This window comes from Macrobrachium nipponense, chromosome 5 (genome assembly GCF_015104395.2).
Source record: "Macrobrachium nipponense isolate FS-2020 chromosome 5, ASM1510439v2, whole genome shotgun sequence".
In the NCBI taxonomy this organism is placed as follows: Eukaryota; Metazoa; Arthropoda; class Malacostraca; order Decapoda; family Palaemonidae; genus Macrobrachium; species Macrobrachium nipponense.
In genome coordinates, this window is record NC_061107.1 from 78,356,924 (window position 1) to 78,378,691 (window position 21,768).

Genomic DNA, 21,768 nt, shown 5'->3' on the forward strand with positions numbered 1-21,768 from the left:
CGCTCCATAAGAAATGAAAAGTCCCGGATTTCCATCGTCCATGAAATTGTTAATACAGGGAAGTTAGCATTTAGACCCATATAATTTTATTAAGAAAAATAAATTTTTACGTAATTTTTTTTAATATTTGGGGAAAACTCTCGATCGCGAGAGTATATATAATGTTCTAAGAGGTCCACAAAAATAAAAATAAAATGTTGCGAGTTCGGGTTTTTAAATTATACACGAAGTCGCAACATTTTTTATTATTGTGGACCTCTTAGAACATTATATAAAATATGCTGCTTAGTTTTCATATAATTATTTTTATGATCAAGTATTTTTTACATACTATTGTATAAATGTGAATTTTCTACAGTCAAAATATACGGGTCTCGCTGCTATCTTTTATCCATCAACGATTTTCTAGCCGTTTCAAATTCGGCCCCATTTATGTCATAGGGAGCGAAAAACAGGCATGAGTGGCCCAGGGAGCAGTGTTGATTGCGTCATACTACGATACTCTAACTCTATACATGACGAATTCTAACTATTTTCTTCCATTGTGCCAAAGGCTGGCATCCCACAGGCTGCATCTTTTGGATACTTTGGGTCTTAAATACCATTCGCACGTAAACTTCGACGTATTCTGATTTGGGTACTGAGGTCCAAATAAAACGTTAAATCTTTTAAAACTCATTGAAGAGGTTAACAGGCCATAATCCTCAGTGGTGTGATGTTGGGCTCGTAAACAGCTTATTGACAAAAAAATCATCTGACTTGTATACATAAGAATGTGCTACATATGATTATGATATGTATATTATTCGAAATATAGACACGTGAGTTCTGTTCGTGAATAAATCCAAATTTCCCCTTCCATATTTTTTTCTTATAGTTTGAAATTATGTTCCTGAGTGTCTTTGCTTATTGTTTGAATCTGAATGACACTACAGAGACGCAGTAGGATTTTTAGCTCGCGTAGCCGGTTCCAGACGGGGCTGAAGATAACTCCTAAAAGTGATTATGGATTTTAGTTAGTTATGAGTATCTATCTTCATATCAAATGTCATAAAGAAAATCAGACCCCATGGTTCTGCTCTTATAAACATTTTTAAGCGATGTTTTTCATTGTCGATGAACGGGAGCTTCTGCAAATTGCAGGCAAGGCACTCCTGGATTGGTAAACTATCTCTCTCTCTCTCTCTCTCCTTTGACTCTTTCATCTTGTATCTGTTCTTGAATATTTAATTGGCAGGATCATTTCGGGATAATTTCTTTTTTGCATTAAATAATCGAGAGGGGTGAAATTAGGGGGAGAGGTAGGATGGTGCTTATTTGTATATGTGCACGTGCCCTTCTTACCCGAAAGGGTTTTCGGAAGGCAAAATAGACGAGGAAAGAAAGACTAAGCTAAGGAAGGAGTCCGGTATTTGGAGAGTAAGGAGGGAGGGATCAGTAGGTGTGAGAAGAAAAGCCCGGGTCAAAATGAGGTCACTGCGGAAATGCCGGTTCAGGGAATGGAGTGACACAAAGATAGTTAGTATTTTTTTTTTAATTTTAGATTTTACGAGTTTGATAATAGAAATATGTATGTAGTACTTATTCCTTAATTTAGCTTTTAGTTTGCAGCATCAAATTCTTGTTGCTCCGTTCACTGTTATGTTGAAATAACTTCATAGCCCCCCGACAATTTAACATAAAAAAAAAAAGAATTTTCATTTCTTCTTTTTCATTTTTTGATATATATACGTTTTGGAACTGTTTGGATTTCTCTTTACCCAGGTGAAATGTGTTGTGCTCTTCTTTAACTTGAAAAGTATTGTTGCTGGTCGTTATTGTCAGTGCAAAGTTGAAATCATACAAAATATCATGAAATTACTACAGCTCTTGCTTTTAAGAGTAGTAGGTACCGATGTATTAAGTCCAGCAGTCTCCAAAATAAATGTAAATTGATTCTTCTCTCATTCGATCGCGGTAGTCGGAGTTAACTTAAAAAACTGCTGTCTCATTGACGTAGGAAGCAAGTTTTATCATATTTTTCTCCGTGTGTGTGTGTGTGTGTGTGTTTTAACAGCATTGCTAATGAATATGTTAACAGATCTTAATGAAAATTTGCCACAGTATTAGTGGCGTGGTCGGTATGGTGTTGGCGAGCTACCTCGGTGGCCGCGAGTTCTATTCTCGGGCATTCCATTGAGGTGTGAGAGATGTGTAGTATTTCTGGTGAAAGAAGTTCACCCTCGACGTGGTTCGGAATTCATGTAAAGCCGTTGGTCCCGTTGCTAAATAATCACTGGTTCCATGCAACGTAAAAACACCATACAAACAGTCAAGCAAACAACACAGTATCAGTTGTAGTATTTGGGTTAGTTTCAGTATAACGGTTTTGCCCGATGTTTTCAGAATTCACTTCATTTCTCATTGTGTCCTTCTGTGGCAGTGAGCGACCGACCAGGTCCCCCCCCCCCCGCTCTCTCTCTCTCTCTCTCTCTCTCTCTCTCTCTCTCTCTCTCTCTCTCTCTCTCGTCTCGTTTAGATATTCATGTCGTGGAATCTCTGGGCGTCGAAACAGGCGGCGCATTTTGTCTGGCACAAATGAATCAACGGGGTGCCAGGAGATGCGAGCGAAAACCACACGTGCCATTTTTATTAAGACCTAAAGAAATAGAGTGATCCCTTCCGCCAGCCCGGCCGCCCACCCCATTCCTTTCACATTCTCATCCTATTCTCATTCCCATCCTGCAGGGTCCCCCAGGAGAGAGAGAGAGAGAGAGAGAGAGAGAGAGAGAGACGAGAGAGGAGAGGAGAGAATGAGGAGATGAGAGAGGAGAGAGAGAGAGAGAGAATGACCTTCCAAAAGAGAATGGTGGGAGGAGTTCTGGTTAAGAGGAATGGGGACTCGTTAGCTGGATTTGGATTTCTCTCTCTCTCTCTCTCTCTCTCTCTCTCTGTGTGTGTGTGTGTGTGTGTGTGTGCTAAAAGAGAGGAAGAGATGGCTGCCCTGATGGGTCACATAGGATGAGTGGGTGATGAATTGTGTGCCTCTTCCAGAGGAGCGCTCTCGACTGAGGTAACATGAACGGGGTTTTATATGTACAAAATAAAATGGGAAGCTCGAGTAATTTGGCATGTGAAGTACACGCAGCGAAATGGGGTAGATTTTTCTAGTTTGGAGGTGAATGTTGTTTTTTTTTTTTTCCACCATAAAAGCACTTGGTCCTCAGTAAATATTTTTAAGGCAGTTTTGAAAAATGATATCTATGGTGGAAAATGATGATGATAATGAATAGTGAAGTTGGACCTGCAGATTGCTTCAGAAAGAAAACCATAACACGGCACCATAGCGTACGTCAAGAAAAATGTATAACTTTATCTCGGAATAATGTTTTTTTTATGAAATATTATGTCAGCAGCAGCCGAAATTTTGAAATATAAGTCCACAACGTTGAGCTCAGCCCGCTGAGCAAATGTGAGATATCTGGACCCCGAAGTCAATTCTTGTTCCCCAGGCTCTTGGAATTCGAGGTGATGGCGGGTCTTCTAAAGATTGATGAACTCCAGAAAAATCTCTGCGATGTTATGATAAGACATTCTTGACATAAAGATCATGGATGAAATCGTTGTGGAATCTTGGACGAGAAGTATGAAAACCGTAAAGCGCCCCGATACGGCGTCTTGGACAATCATAGTTACCACGACGCCCGGAAGGTCCTTTGACAGCTACCGTCGTTATGACATTCGTAACTTCCGGACTTGCGTCGAAGAATTGCTTATCTTTTCCATGAGAGATGGAGGCAAGCCCGAGGTAGGTATGGATTTAACGGCTGCCGAGCTTTTTATCTTTGGTTTCTGACGATTGCTGGGACGGCTTCCGTGTTTCATTTGTTCGTCATCTCTAAAACCTCAGTCAATTGTTGTCATCTGCATACTGATACTGATAAGGGTTTCGGGATCTATAATGATGAGGCTTCTTCGACAAAATATTGTAAACCATTGAAATAGAGATATTACATTGCCTGCCTGATTATGGTGCATTTCTCACGCTTTATGTATTTCTGATAGATCTGCAAAGGTATAACCGTGAAATATGATAAGAAAATGAGGAAAGCGTGTTTTTACTTTTAACATTTAGTTTTCTTTTATTATTATTATTATATTATTATTATTATTATTATTATTATTGTACTTAGGAAGCAGACCCTCTCTCAAGCATACTTTATTAAAAGTAATGGCTACTTCAGCAGCGTTACACTTGTAGAGATTCTTCTCTTTTTGCGAATAGCGGCGTTTTCCGTGCTACTTAAACAGGCTAGTAGAGCGCCTATGGAGGTCATGGTCAAATACAGGGTCAAAATAGGTGTATATATTTGAATTTTACAGATAAACTATGATACCATAGTCATCAAAGTCATTAACAATTCTCTCTCTCTCTCTCTCTCTCTCTCTCTCTCTCTCTCTCTCTCTCTCTTTCTTAAAGCGAGCTTTCGTCTGGAGCTCCCAGACATCCTCGGGCTGGGAAGCTGAGGGTGGACTGATCTTGGTGCGGTGTCCGTCCTCGTTATATCTGTGGTTGACCGCAGGGCGTTTGCCCCATGTTTGTCTCCTATTGGCTGGTGGCGGTAAGTCTTCGTTTTCATTGGTTGCTGAGCCAGGTCTCAAGGCACTTTCTTCGAGCCGATGGTTGCGTTGCAGCATATCCTGCATATATACACCTATTTTGACCCTGTATTTGACCATGACCTCATAGGCGCTATACTAGCCTGTTTAAGTAGCAGGGAGAAATCTCTACAAGTGTAACGCTGCTGAAGTAGCCAGTACTTTTAATAAAGTATTATTATTATTATTATTATTATTATTATTATTATTATTATTATTATTATTATTATTATTATTATTATTATTGTATGCTGGAAGTAAACCCTCTTTTAGACATGTTTTATTAAAAGTAACTGCTGCCTCAGCTGCATTAATTTTATATGGGTTCTTCTCTATTTTCTATAATTAGGAAAAAAAAAGAATAACATATATAATATTATTATTATTATCATATGTCAATGTACAATAGAGTCACCAGTAATCTTGTTTTCCAAAACCTCTACAAAAATCTGACAAGTTTGAGATAAACGTAAATAACAAAGCTGTTGTGAAAGTTACTCCCAATGATCCGTGCTCTTGTTATAAAGCTACAGTTGAGAATGATCCCTGTTCCTATTGTGAAAGAAAAATGTTAATAATTCGGCCAAGGACTGGGTCAGTAACGTCCCACTCCAGTTGATAGGCGGATTGTTAGTGGAGCTCTTGAAACTGAAGAGGAGAATGGAGCCAGAACACACATCTGTGCCCCCTGCTACTCCCTGCTCCTCTCTGCTCCACTCTGCACTGAGTACATGAATGACTCGTAGCGTGAGGAGAGGTATACTGTGCTGTACATGGGCTATGAAATTGGGGGAAATAGGTGAATAGGTCGCGATGTTTTTATTCCTTTTCATTCGAGCAGACTTTTCATTCTTTTGGCGGTCGGTAGGACTTGCTCGAACAGGGAGGGACGAGATCTCTTTCTAACATTAGACCAATACCTTCGTAAGTTTCATGGATAGGCGTCAATTTTCCCCTCATTCCCGCTGACTGACAGTCTGTTGTTACAAAGAAAGAGAGGGTCTGGCGCCATCGACTTAGAGTCAGATCCTGCGCAACGACTTACATTCTTTATTTCTAGTCCAGTAATAAATTGCGGATTGAAATGAAGGTTGTACTGATGTGAAGCGCAAAGCTATGCATTTCGGGAGTATTGGAGTAATGGTCAATGAATGACCAGGTTTACTGCAGTGTAAGTTATCGCTGTTCGCTGAGTGACTGTTTTGTTGTTTTGCAGTTTTGGGTCGAAAACCCGAAAAATAATTCAAATGATGCTTAAGCCACCATAGGCTAAGCTAAGTCCCTCACTTTGTATATCTGGTCATTTGTATGTATGTGTTGGTTTATCCTAACCATCAAGATTTTATATAGATAGATACATAGTACGTGTGTGCATGTGCATGTATAGTATATAGGTACATTTGCCTTGTTCACGCCATGGGATACTGGGAGTCAGTCTCTCTCTCTCTCTCTCTCTCTCTCGTACGCTACATTGATTTCCACCGCCGGCAGCAGCGCACTGACTGTCCACCCCCGCTGTTCTACCCTAGCGTGACCTACTTCATATTCTCTCTCTCTCTTTCTCTCTCACACACCCTCGTTTCTTCGCTCCCTTCTCTCCTCTTCCTGTCCCATTAACTTTCCCCTCTTTTTCCTCTCTCCCTCTCTCTCTCTGCCATTCAAGACGTTCATTGCATTTGGGAACTGGTTCGAAATGCTCATTTCTCTCTTAATGAAGGGGTCTTTTAATGAAGCCTTTTTTTGGGGAGGAGGGGGTGTTGTGGGGGGTGGGGGGTGTGGGGGTGGGGGGGGCCGTTTGCGGGGTTAACCAATTGTCACTTGAATAGCAACTTTGATTCCCGTTCTGTGAGGAAGTGCAGAGAGTAGCTGAGTGACACTGAAACAAAGTCATAAGAGGAGAGTTTCCTTACCGACAGGAAGATATGACCCAAAGGTTCGTACTAGTATTTTGATGTGGTAAAATGAAATTGGCCAATTTACCTCTTCTATTATTATCTTTTTCTTAAATATATTCTCTCTCTCTCTCTCTCTCTCTCTCTCTCTCTCTCTCTCTCTCTCTCTCTCTGATAAAAATTATTTTATGTAGGTAAAAAAAATATTTGCCGAATTACTTATTAAAAAGAAGTGTTATCTCTCTCTCTCTCTCTCTCTCTCGGTAAATAAAAGGATGAAAATATTTGTAAGAAGAGTAAAAAAAAAACAGTTTGGCAGATTTACTTCTTAAAGTATTGTTTTTTTAAAGGCTAAATCTCTCTCTCTCTTCTCTCTCTCTCTCTCTCTCTCTCTCTCTCTCTCTCTCTCTCTCTCTCAACATGCCGCTGTGACTTTTTGAGATTCACTCATTCTGCACGCATTGTTTTAATAAGATCTCTTGCTTGAGAAATGTCTGTACGCGCTGAAGTCTCTCCAAAATAAGAGAATTCGTCCTCATTTTGCAATTACTTTTTTTACCTTTGCTCTGCGATCGTTCTAACAGTTTGTAATCACTTTTTTATTAATGTCTTGAATTGATAAACTTCAGTCAGTGTATATTTTATATATATATATATATATATATATATATATATATATATATATATATATATATATATATATATATATATATATATATATATATATATATATATATAGTTACAATTTATTTATATATATATAATAAATTATATATTATATATAGATATTATTTTATTTTTATATATATTTTATATTTTATATAGTTATCAATAGTAAGAATTTTAGATTATATATAATATAAATCTATATATATATACATATAATCTATCTCTATAATATAAATATATATATAGTATATGATATATTATCATATATGTAATCGTGTGAACATGTACATCATATCCACATTATATCCGAGTATTGCAGCAATGAAATTTATTCAAACAGTCCATATTTAATATCTTATATATTTTTGTTTTATATGTTTAAATATAGCGAAAACCGTGCGTATTTTATTTCCTTTGTTACCTTGAGCGTGACCAAGATATTTTTTTATCGTTAATGTCATGTTTTTTCTACTTGTATTTTATCCTCCTGCTTTTAAATCAAAACTCGGCTCGTATGAAGAAGACAAAAAAAAAAAGAACGTCAAAACTCGCCTAACTTTATTCTATTGAAGCTATTTATGGAGTCCTTTGTTCGACCATTCTTTTTTTTATTATATTTCGCTTTTGTATCGAGCAGAACAGCTCCTTTAACGCTGGACAAAGGCTAGAACGTAGGCGTATGGCTTTTCACCAACTCATAACTTGCCAAAAGATTCTTTTTCCTCGCCTTTTCTAAAAACTCTTTCCATCATGCACTGTTGTTTACCTTCTAAAACTGGTGCTCGCAGTGCATTATTATTTATCGTCTTTAAAATTCTGGCTGCTTTCATTGTGCCCACGTAAATGTACATTTATATTGTATTTAAAGAAAAAACGGTTTGCCCTAAATATGGTTAGTCATTATATAAAGACTAAGTTTAATGTTGTCTTTGAATACTCAACACAGGGTTGTGAGCGTCTTGATATTAACTGATATTCCTTTTCAAGTTTTGCCGTCTACGAAGCGATGATTATTAATTAGTAATAATGAACCTATTTCCTTTTCTTCCTGTCTCTGAATCTAGGAAGGAAAATTACTTTCTCTCTCCATCGGAATTCTATATTTTTCCCCAATCCTTCCTTATATCTTCCTAAGTCTTTAACTTTATTCACCACTTCCATTTTCGTTCCTTTTTTCGTCTTTGTGCCTTCGATCTGATTCCTCTCTCTCTCTCTCTCTCTCTCTCTCTCTCTCTCTCTCCTCTCTCTCTCGAGTCTCCCTTGTTATTCCTCCTTTTGTTTTCTTCATTAATTGCATCCTGAATAGCGGTCCCTTGTCCGTCTCTTATCTCCCTTTTCATCATCTTCGTTCATTGTTCTCACCCCCTTTCTCTCGCTTCCCTGTTTATTCTCTTTTCCGTGTATGCATATACGAAGATCCTTTCTACTTCCTGCCTTATATTCTCCTTTCTACTTTCTGCCTTCTTCACCTCTTTACTTTTTGTCTTCTATTCTCCTTTCTACTTTCTGCCGTTTATTCTCCTTTCCGCCTTCTATTCTCCTTTCTACTTTCTGCCTTCTATTCTCCTTTCTGCCTTCTATTCAGCATATCCCCCCACCCACCCTCTCTCTCTCTCTCTCCTCTCTCTCTCCTCTCTCTCTCTCTCTCTCTCTGTTTTATCGTGCCATCAATCTTTGGTCCCTTCTCTTTCACCTTTATTCGTTGCCTCTTAACTATGAGAGAATTTATCTCCTCTCCCCTGCGTTATTCACGATGAATATTTCTTTCGCCCTCTCATCTCATAAAAAGTGTAGGAAAAGATAAAAGAGAGAGAGAGAGAGAGATTTATTAACGAAAAAGTAATGCTGTAGCTTCATTATTGTCACTATATATATATATATATATATAATATATATATATATATATATATATATATATATTGTGTGTGTTTGTCCACACACACACACAGTCGAGTGGCTACCAGGTGCGAAATGCGGTGCTTGGGCCTGCAAAGCTACTGTGAAGGGTTACCGTGGAACGTTGCCCACTCGATCCCCAGAACTTTAGGAACCTGAAAACCAAAAGCTTTGTTAATATATATTTAGATATAATATATATATTATATATATATATTTTAACAAAATACATATATATATCATATATACAAATAGTAATATAGCGAATATATTATATTACTATTATACTCATGTCAAAATACTAAGTTGTAGGGAGTGGTGATGAAAGTGTGTTTGTCCATAAGACACACGCGCATCACTATGTCGACGTCACGCTACCAAGTGCCGCAGAAATTGGTCGGGTGTTTTGGGGGAGTACTGCACCAAAGCCGTTACGGGTGTGTGACAGGGTTAACGGAATCTTCGCCCCACTAGATCTCTCAGACTTTAGGAACCGAAACAAGTTGTTTATATATATATATATATATATATATATATATATATATATATATATATATATATATATATATATATAATAAATAAAGGGAAAATCCACGAAGTAAAGTGATACAATGGAGAGGTGTTAGGCCTTTCGACATAGTGTCCTTTACTTAGTAGTCTGCTAAGTGAAGGACACTAAGTCAAAAGGCTTACTAGTCCACTCCATTGATTCACGTAACTTCGTGGATTTTACCCTTTTTCTTATATATGTTCATCACGTTCCATATTTTCGTGATTCAGTTTTATATTTATCTATATACATATACAAATATGTCTGCATTAAGCTACAAATGTTGGCCGAGTCGATAAAGTCACTGAAGTCTTCATTTCTCCTCTGTATGTCCGCTGGTTCGAATTCACTAAGGAACGAAATTATTATCAACTAAAAAATTCCCCTTCGGTTAACATATATGAAAATATATTAATTCCGAATTAGAGCGAACTGGATATTAAAGGACATTTGTAGCTTCATGCAGGTATATGAATCACGGTGATGTGGTAAGAATTCATACATATATGTGTGTGCGCGCGCGCGCGTGCAACCCTTTTATACGTAGAATCTGTCGCAGTGTTTGTTAATTCACTTTAGAATTAATTGAATACCTGAGATGGTATTCAATCGGTTTAATTAACGAGGAGGTTCCAGATTAATGAATGCTGTTCTCCAGTTCACGTTGATTGGTTTGGCAAGACCGTCTTCATTCCCGTTCAAGGTCGCTGTCGCCGGTTGGTCATTCTGTTGTCATTCTGTTTGGCGTCTCTGTCCTTTGGAGGTGAAACATTTAAAAAAAAAATATCATTCGTGTATTGTGCGTATATATTGACGTAGATGGTGCTTCAGTATAGGTATGCGTGCTGGGATACATAGCATCGGATTCTTATCTTGCTTCTGTGTTTCTTGACGGTTTCAAGACCTTTGTGGGTATGTGTGTGTGTGTGTTTGTAGACGGAAAAAGACTTCTGCACTCAAGGAAAAAAATGTGTGTGTGTGTGTATCTTCTTTATCACTGCTTAGTTGCGTATCTTGGTCTTCGCTTACTCGGGGAGTAAGCCTACAAACTACTTTGTTGTTGCTTTTGTTATGGGATGGGTAGGATTGCCAAAAAATGTCTGATAAAGGTGTTTCCCGTCGAGTTAAAGATACAGGAATTTTAGGATAGTATGTGTATGATTTATTTATTAGAGTGAAAATGTAAAAAAAGACATATATTGTGCATGCTAAACAGTGCAGAAAAATTATTTCTAATAAAATAAAGGGTAGTTATTTTAATTTTATTTATTGGACAGTGCACACGCCGCGAGTAAGCTGGAGGTGGGTTCACGTCTTTTTTTCTCCTTGAAATGGTCCATTTCAACATCTTAGCTCAGAATCCACTTTTCCCTCCTCTCAAGTCTTCTGTATTTATCTTCTTCGCTTTCCTTGGGTCATTAATTTCTATCTCTTTCACTTCCCTTGTTTGACTTTTGTTATCCCATCTGAGGTGATTTGCTGGAAAATTCTACGCTCTCTCTCTCTCTCTCTCTCTCTCTCTCTCTCTCTCTCTCTCTCTCTCTCTCTCGTGTCATTTTTCCGCCCTTGTCTCCCCATTGCGCCAGAAGATAGTAAATCTTGTCTCTCTCCGTTGCTGTTAACGAGAGCCCCGTCTTTTATACTGCCCAGAATGTAAGAATATCATAAGGGGGCCACTGAAGAAAGGAAAGGAGAGTGCAAGAGATGGAAGCTCTCTCTCTCTCTCTCTCTCGCCTCAGTGGCATGGTCGGTATGGTGTTGGCGTGCCAACTCGGTGGCCGCGAGTTCGATTCTCCGGCATTCCATTGAGGAGGGAGTGATTTGTATTTCTGGTGATAAAAGTTCACTCTCGAGGTAATTCGAAGTCACGTAAAGCCGTTGGTCCCGTTGCTGAATAACCACTGGTTCCATGCAACGTAAAAATACCATACATTCAAACTCTCTCTCTCTCTCTCTCTCTCTCTCTCTCTCTCTCTCTCTCTCTCTCTCTCTCTCGTAACTTCCAGGAAAATTGCAATGACTTTACTTGAAGGTAAATGTAATTTTTTCTCAATAGTTTATATTTGTGCCATTTCATTTTGCCGTCACCTTTGAATAACGGATCTGCCTAGTTCGTTTTCGTCCTTCGAGAGAAATTGAGTTTGGGGCTTCAAGATAGCATGAAGGGTTTTGTGAATATTAGTGTCTGCCCAGAAGGCATCAATTGCCAGTGATGGTTTCAGTGCGCTCAGGATGAAAAGGGTTATCAGGACTTTATTTAAAAAAAAAATTGAAGCTGGTCCAAGACAGAAATTTATTACTGGGGATTAGTTTTTTAGATATATTAGTGGGTAGCTGCTGGACTAAGGACTCCATAAAAAAGAACAAATTTTTAAGATAGACCAAAATAGCAATTTATTACTGGGAATTCGTGTTGATTAGATATATTACGTCGATGGGTGCTGAACTTTAAAAAAATTAAAAAAAAAAACATTTTTAAGATAGTTCAAAATAGAATTGTATTATTGGGAATTCGTGGTGTTTAAACATATTACCTCGGTGGCTGCTGGACTCAAAAAGAAAAAAAAAATAACATATTTTTAAGGCAGTCAAAAATATGTATCTATTACTGTGAATTCTTAAGACAGCACGAAATATATATCTGTTACTGGGAATTCGTGTTATTTAAATATATTACCTGGATGGCTGCTGGACTGGAAAAAAAGAGCAAATTTTTAAGATAGTCCAAAATAATTTATTCCAGGGAATTCGAGTTATTTAAATATATTACGTTGATAGCTGCTGGACTTAAAAAAAACATTTTTAAGGTAGTCCAAAATAGTAATTTATTACTGGGAATTCGTCTTGTTTAAATATATTGCGTTGATAGCTGCTATGTATAAAATTATTTTTTAACCTTTCATATTGATGTAGACGAACTGGTGGACTTAAAAGACACGTATTTTTAAGATGGTCCAAAATAGCAATTTATTCCTGCGAATTATTGTTATATAAATATATTACTTTGATGGCTGCTATGTATAAAGTTATTTGAACCTTTCATATTGACGTAGGGGGACTGTTTTTCTTCTTCTTCATCTTCTTCATCTTCTTCTTCTTCTTCTTCTTCTAGTTGATGGCTGGTGGGCTTAAAAAAAAAGATACTCATTTTTAAGATGGTCCAAAATAGCAATTTATTACTGTGAATTATTGTTGTATGAATATGTTACGGTGATGGCTGCTATGTATAAAGTTATTTTAACCTTTCATATTGATTTAGACGAATTGTTTTCTTCTCCTTCTTCTTCTTCTTCTTCTTCTTCTAAGAATGAAGGGATCTCAGTACGCCAGGTGGACTCGGTAGGAAAGTATAAACAGGTGTTTCTCCAACCTAAAATTGATCACGCCTGACTTTCGCACCTCCGTACTACTGTCAACTCTGATGCAATTTATCACTTCAGTCTCCAAGCGGCGAAATTTAATGAAGTTCCTTATGCAGCAAATAGGGTGGAAACTCCGTAATGCCTATTTGTGTCGAGTCTACTTATCTACTTTCCGTCTGCCGTCGTTTGTGGCTCGGTGTCGTCCATTCCAGAATGTGTATCGCATACATACATACATACATGCATATAATATATTATATATATTATAATATATAATAATATATATAATATATATATATATATAGTATATATATCTTATGTGTATGTATATACATATATATATGTACACGCACACAGACTTATATACATTGTCATGACACGTCGATCTGGTGAAAAGTGTGAACAATTCGGTAGTAGTTGGAGGAAACTATATTATATATATATATATATATATATATATATATATATATATATATATATTATATATAGATATAGATATATATATATATATATATATATATATATATATATATATATATATGTGTGTAATATAGATTATATATATGTATATATATATTGTATACATATACATATTTATATGTAAACGTGTGTATATATACATCCTCAGACTGATTTTGGTCTGTCGAAAGCAGATGACGTCAAATACCGTATTCATCGGACGAAATATTGTTACCTAAAAGGGAGCGTGTTGACTCTCCTTTTTATTTATTTTTTTATTTATTTTTTTTATATGTACACTCTATATTCTCATTGAAAAGGAAAGGAAAGGGAAGGACCTTTGTACTCCCGGGAGGAGCGGAGACTTGTTCTTTCCGGAGCGTAGTCTCTGTGGCCGGCGCTATTCATCGTAAATACGTATACATACAAACCCCGTTTGAATGTGTGTTAAAGTCGGCGATGTTGTAGTAATGCCCTTTAGGAGTTGAATCTCTCTCTCTCTCTCTCTCTCTCTCTCTCTCTCTCTCTCTCTCTCCTAAAGGTGATGGACTGAACATACACTCACTGGAGGCCGTCGTGAGATTCCGTCTCTCAGTTGAGTGACTGCGTTATCGTTTTAATTTTAGGCTTTCTTCCATAGGAATCTTCTCATTGCTGCGTTTCCTTTGAAAGCATATGCTTCTTACTTTATACAGAACTGATAGGAACCGGCATCACGTCATAACTGTAGGATACGTGGCACGTCACCCATCTTAGCCATGACAGGCAGTGTATAATATAGCTTTGAAAGAACGTCAAGCAACTTGATATTTATATATCAAGAATCAGCAATAATTTATTCACACAATCATTTCCTCGCAGGACGAATGGTTTTCGCGCTCGGTTGCCAGTCCGGTGGTCCGAAGTTTGATTCCCGGCTCTGCCAACGCGGAATCAGAGGAATTTATTTCTGGTGATAGAATTTCATTTCTCGATTTAGTGTGGTTCGGATCCCACAATAAGCTGTAGGTCCCAGTGCTAGGTGACCAATTGGTTCCTAGCCACGTAAAAATATCTAATCCTTCGGGCCAGCCCTAGGAGAGCTGTTAATCAGCTTAGTGGTCTGGTAAAACTAAGATTTACTTTTCTTTTCACAATCAGCTCAGATTTGACCAACCTGAAGTATAAAGATTCACTCTAGGATTTTACTCCATTTTCTTTGAAAAGGCTCAGCCATGAGCTAATGAGTTCCACCATGGTGCTAAAGTATATTCCTCGATGCTAAAATATATTCCTCTCGATACGAGTAGATAAAGTCCCAGTGATGTTTATCCATGTAACTAAACTTCTAATCTCAGTTGACTGCTATGATTATATTTATTCCTTGTAATATTAGGATTTTAACGACTAACCCGCTAAGTATTACATTTAGTTCATCGTCCACTCGTCAGCTTTGACCTCTTGAATGCTTAAGTGTTTATCGATTGGTTTTCCTTCAAAATGTGGAATGTCCACAGAGCCAGAATTCCACTGCTCATACCCCGACCATTATTCTCTTGTGCGTCGTTAAAAGCATTCGACTGAAGAAAGAAAGCGTCACTTGTGTACATTGATGTGGAACTGGGCTCAAAATTCTTGGGCGCAATTTTAAAATGCTTGGGCACAATTTTATATCCTGTACTCTTATGTAAAAAAAAATTATATATATGTATATATATGTGTGTGTGTTTAAGGCTGGCAACATCATCCCAAAATAATTTTTGCAAACAAGAACGGTAGCCCCTTTTTTGGAGTCATTCTAGGGGAAGGAGACTTTCTTGTAGTCAGTATATTTATTGCATATATTTTATGCAATATATATATATATATATATATATATATATATATATATATATATATATATATATATATGTGTGTGTGTGTGTAATGTAAGTATGTATGTATATGTATATAAATATACAGTACACAAGCTGAGAATCTCTCTTCAAGTTATCCGCGATTGAAGGCAACGAAAGAATATTGTAGCGATGCTGGGATCGCTTTGTAGGGTCTGAGAAAGACGGTGATAAGCAGTAGCCAAAAGACTGTTTGACAAAGCAGCTCGCAAACAAGCGAGCTCTCGGCAGCATACCTTTAAAAGGAGTCTGGAGGAGAAGAGGCCGGACACGTAAAAACGTCTCCTTACTGCAATATAGATGTGTTGTGTAGAGCTAAGTGGCCATAAGGGAAATAAAGAAGAAGAAATGGGGGCCTATAAATCTCGGCGGTATTGCTGCTGGTAGTGTCTTGGCGAAGGAAAGAGGGAGAGAGCTCTCGTATCAATTTTTTTTTTTTTTTTTTTTTTTTTCCCCTCCCTCCTGGGGTTTCTTTGGCTTTGCTGGAAGTAAGCATTTGTAAGAGCTGCCGGTGTGTATTTATGGAGCTTTGAAGAATTGCTTTACCAATCCAGAAAAATATGAGTATCACTGTTTTTGTCGTAGGAGTTTAATATATCGGCTTAGGTAGTGGTATCATTTGAAATATATTGAAACAGGACTTTTTTGGGGGAGATTGTCATGTACTGTATTTGATATTTGTAAGTTTTTTTTTTTTTTTTTTTTTTTTTTTTTTTTTTTTTTAACCTTCCTTCAGAATTGTATTCTTCATGTGCTTTTGATCCTGTACTCGTTTCCATCATGGGTAACCATTTTGTTTCTGTTGGTTGTCAAGTTTCAGTGATGCTTAGTCTTACAATCGACCTTCCCTTCATTTCGCCCAGTACACACACACTAGCGGAACCAGGGGGGCGGCACCGAGGCACGTTCTCCCCCCCCCCCCCCCCCCCCCATGAAAAATAATAGACAAAATAATAATACTGAAGATTTGGATGATGATAACGTAAATGTGAGATATAAAAATGGGAGCAAATAAAAAAAAAAGTTAAATAGTGTATATATATAAATATATATGTACATCTGTAGAATCTACTGGTTATTTATACCAGATACATATGTAGTTGTAATACCCACAATGCATTGTGACGATTACAATTACATGTGTGTGTGTGTATAATATGAAAAATTGGTATGCCTCTCTCTCTCTCTCTCTCTCTCTCTCTCTCTCTCTCGAAGTTTTTCCGGATCGGCTAGTGCACACACACGGGGACACTTTGGACTGATCATTCAACATAAACATTCTGAACTGTCACTGAGTGTCGTGTGGGATGAACGGCTGACTGATCAGTCAGGGTTGCCGTTTCAAGGAATTTCTTCTACTAGTGTGATTTTTTGGTGACATCTGGCAACCCCCCTTGGCTTTTCCGACCACAGGGCACGGCACTGAGGAATAAAATTCTTCACTTTGCCTTTTTATGTTTTATTATGAAAATTAAGTTATAAAACAAATCCTGCTTATTTATAGAAATGAATTTTATTGAAATCCTTTATTTTTCTTCGTCAAAAATACTTTATGTTAAGCTTGTGACGTGTAGTTTTTTTTTTTTTTTTTTTTGGTAGGTCACGGTAAATAATTCTACATTGGAAATATGCATTCTAACCATTAAATCATAAATAACGTTAAAAAAATCAGAACTGCTTATGGAAACACGGCTAAAAGCCAATGTTGTGAAGAAAAAACGGCATCGCTGTTGATCAGTCTAAACCAGTGTTTCTTAGACACTCTTGTGCAGCGGACCCCTTTCATTAAAATGACTCATGTAGCGGACCCCTTATTATGATAACTTCCCTCTTGGGTTTAAAAGTGTTTTCAGGGTATAATATACAGTGCTAAAAGTGCTACTGAATTATTTATTAATGTAAACATAAATGTTTACTTTTTACTTAAAATAACTTTCACATTATTATTGATTTAGCAATTTGAACATAAATTTTAGTGAACTTAACAGCAACACTTCCTCCTCACATCATCCTGAAGACCCCTTGGAACATTCCACGGACCCCTTGGAGTCCGCAGACCACACTGGTCTAAACTAACGAATTGATGGATTGTGTGTGTGTGTGTTTTTTTTTTTTTTTTTTTTTTTAATAATCGGACTGTGCAATGTTGGGGTCAATAAGTAAAACTAAGATTTATATGGCGAAGACCTCTCAGGAGGGCCGTCAGAACCGCCAATCCATCATCCAGCCGAGTTCAGAATGCGGTGAAAATGATGTGTTATCCTTTGAGATTGTTTCTCTGCAGTTGGCTGCTTTTCATTCATCCTGCTAGACATGCTAATCTGTGTGTGATTCATTCCGGATAAAGGCGTATTCTGGTGAGAACACAAAGCTGTTTTTAGGCTTGTTTCTTTCCCCTTTTAAAATATCTCCGGGTTTGCGTCTCGCTTAGGAGTATCATCTTATTAAAAGGCTTTTAGTCTTCCTTTAATTGTTTTTTTTTTTCTTGTTGCAGACAGTCTCTTTCTCTCAGGTCAATTTTAAAAGAATATATAATCTCTGTGATGAAAGCTAATTCACTCGAAAGAACCTGATTAATAAATAAACTTACATTCTTGTAAAAAACAAACAACTTGGTAACCGTTTACAAAGCAACAAGGACACACAGTCAACTCACCAAGTCTAAATACATTTTACCGAACTGCGTAATTAAATACCTTTGTGCATGTATATACTTCAGTTCGTTGTTTTCTCTACTTCTTGTATAAGAACAAAAGGTTTATCTACAGGGAAAATAACTGAACTACACAGGGGAATGAAGAAAAACTTGAAATATATACCCTCAATTCACTGTTTTCTCTACTTCTTGTACAAGAACAAAGGGTTTATTTTTTGGAAAAACTAAGATGTACAAGGGAATGAAGAAAAATTAAGCCCAAAGCTTAAACCTCCTAGATTACTCCAGTTTAAAGACAAACTGATCACCTGCGTTAATGAGCCCTCCTTATTTTCCAAAGGACCCTTAGTCCCAGCTAAAAATCTGGCTGCAGTGTGTGTTTGATAGAGAATAATTTAATACAGTTTGATATTAAAGTTTTCTTCGAATAAGATTGGGTCCAGCGTAAAATAGAGGTATAAAGATAAGCCGTTTAGCAACTCCAGTTCATGATGAGGTCTCGGTATTGTAGGTACAGACTAAAGACTAAGCGACTATCTGGAAGCAGGTTCAGTTAAGCAGGGACCCTTGGAGGCTTCTCAGCCACCGCTCCCAGTGGGAAAGACCTCGCATGTGGTGACTTCTTAAGATCAGAAACAAAAGCTATATACATCTGGAGGAAGTCATAATGGAGCAGGCATCCTCAGGGTGGAGCCTCATCAGGATCGTGATTTGGAAATAACTTGACACATTGCCAACCAGATTCTCAATAGAGAATTGAAATAATAATTTTCTGTCTAGATCCTCGTGATTGAAAACCCGATATCTGACATGAATAACTTTTATATATAGATATTTTATATATTGCTATATATATATATATATATATATAGATATGATATATATTAGAGTTAATTCGAAAGGAGATTTGTAGTAGTTTTGCATTGTATGAATAATGTAATATTTTATTTTTAATATTTTAATTTGTCAAGTATATTTTTTAATGGCAAAGCATAGAAATTTTGTTTTTGGATAATTTGGATTTTTTTTTTTTTTTTTTTTTTTTTTTTTTTTTTTTTTTTTTTTTTTTTGCCATGAGTATTTCGAGCATACCCCAGTAAATGTTTTAAGTATCTTTCTGAAATGATGCTGCAGTCAGCGTCTGAGCATGAAACTTAACTGTACACTGATTAATCAAAGAGAATGAGAATTATTCTTGAATATTATTGGTCCGCGAGAGATGAGTGCGCAGTAATGTTTCGTACAAAACCATGAAAACATAATAATATTATTATTATTGTCCTAAAGGGTCCACAATAATACAAAGTGTAAAAAGTCCGTGTATAATTTTGAAGACTTTACAGAAAGCTTTCGAACCCTTCCCTGGGTTCATCTTCAGTCCAAATGAACAATAAGTTACGAAAAGTACAGAGGTAAATTTAAAAAACAAGAGACGTTGAAGATCGTTGACAACGGTCGTTGGCTCGTTAATTAACGAGCCAACGACCGTTGTCAACGATCTTCAACGTCTCTTGTTTTTTAAATTTACCTCTGTACTTGTCGTAACTTATTGTTCATTTGGACTGAAGATGAACCCAGGGAAGGGTTCGAAAGCTTTCTGTAAAGTCTTCAAAATTATACACGGACTTTTTACACTTTGTATTATTGTGGACCCTTTAGAACATTATATATACTCTCGTGATAGAGAGTTTTTCCCTGTTGTTATTATTTTTTTTTTTTTTTTTTTTTTTTTTTTTTTTTTTTTTTTTTGCTCTATCACAGTCCTCCAATTCGACTGGGTGGTATTTATAGTGTGGGGTTCCGGGTTGCATCCTGCCTCCTTAGGAGTCCATCACTTTTCTTACTATGTGTCCATCACTTTTCGTACTATGTGTGCCGTTTCTAGGATCACACTCTTCTGCATGAGTCCTGGAGCTACTTCAGCCTCTAGTTTTTCTAGATTCCTTTTCAGGGATCTTGGGATCGTGCCTAGTGCTCCTATGATTATGGGTACGATTTCCACTGGCATATCCCATATCCTTCTTATTTCTATTTTCAGATCTTGATACTTATCCATTTTTTCCCTCTCTTTCTCTTCAACTCTGGTGTCCCATGGTATTGCGACATCAATGAGTGATACTTTCTTCTTGACTTTGTCAATCAACGTCACGTCTGGTCTGTTTGCACGTATCACCCTATCCGTTCTGATACCATAGTCCCAGAGGATCTTTGCCTGATCGTTTTCTATCACTCCTTCAGGTTGGTGCTCGTACCACTTATTACTGCAAGGTAGCTGATGTTTCTTGCACAGGCTCCAGTGGAGGGCTTTTGCCACTGAATCATGCCTCTTTTTGTACTGGTTCTGTGCAAGTGCCGGGCATTCACTTCCTATGTGGTTTATGGTTTCATTTTTCGTATTGCACTTCCTACATATGGGAGAGATGTTATTTCCGTCTATCGTTCTCTGAACATATCTGGTTCTTAGGGCCTGATCTTGTGCCGCTGTTATCATTCCTTCAGTTTCCTTCTTGAGCTCTCCCCTCTGTAGCCATTGCCAATTGTCATCGCTGGCTAGTTCTTTAGTCTGTTTGATGTATTGTCCGTGCATTGGTTTGTTGTGCCAGTCCTCTGTTCTTTCTGTCTTTCTCCTGTCTCTGTATATTTCTGGGTCTTCGTCTACTTTTATTAGTCCTTCTTCCATGCACTCTTTAGCCACTCGTCTTCACTGGTTTTCAGATATTGCCCCAGTGCTCTGTTTTCGATGTTGACGCAGTCCTCTATACTTAGTAGTCCTCTCCCTCCTTCCTTTCGTGTTATGTATAGTCTGTCCGTATTTGCTCTTGGGTGTAGTGCTTTGTGTATTGTCATTTGTTTCCTGGTTTTCTGATCAATGCTGCGGAGTTCTGCCTTCGTCCATTCCACTATTCCTGCTCTGTATCTGATTACTGGCACTGCCCATGTGTTTATGGCTTTTATCATATTTCCGGCGTTGAGTTTTGACTTGAGTATCGCCTTGAGTCTCTGCATATATTCTTTCCTGATCGTGTCCTTCATCTCTTGGTGTTTTATATCTCCTCCTTCCATTATTCCCAGGTATTTGTATCCTGTCTCATCTATGTGTTTGATGTTGCTCCCATCTGGTAGCTTTATCCCTTCAGTTCTCGTTACTTTGCCTTTTTGTATGTTGACTAAGGCGCATTTTTCTATTCCAAACTCCATCCTGATGTCCCCAGATACAATCCTTACAGTCTGGATTAGGGTATCTTATTTCCTTGATGTTCTTACCATACAGCTTGATGTCGTCCATGAACATCAGATGGTTGATTTTGTTGCCTCTTTTCTTGAGTTGGTACCCGGCATCCATCTTCTGTAGTACTTTTGTCTTGGGAATCATGGCTACTACGAAGAGTAGTGGGGACAGTGAGTCGCCCTGGAAGATCCCTCTCCTGATACTAACCTCTGCTAGTCTTATTCCAGAGCTTGTAAGTATTGTATTCCAGTTGCGCATTGTATTTTTGAGGAAGCTGATGGTATTTTCCTCTGCCCCATATATTTTCAGGCATTCTATTAGCCATGTGTGTGGTATCATGTCGAAGGCTTTCTTATAGTCTATCCATGCCATGCTTAGGTTGGTTTTCCTTCTCCTACTGTTCTTCATTACCATTTTGTCTATCAGGAGCTGGTCTTTTGTGCCCCTACACTTCCTTCTGCAGCCTTTCTGTTGGTGGGGGATGGTGTTTGTCTCCTCTAGGTAGTTGTATAGCCTTTCACTGATGATACCTGTTAGTAACTT

General features: G+C 37.5%; 1 protein-coding gene across 9 annotated transcripts in view; it reads left to right on the forward strand.

The window, feature by feature from the left end:
- The window catches only part of LOC135215440 (endophilin-A-like), a 610,297-nt gene that overhangs the window by 450,312 nt on the left and 138,217 nt on the right, over positions 1-21,768 (forward strand). The gene's annotated exons all lie outside the window — the stretch shown is intronic.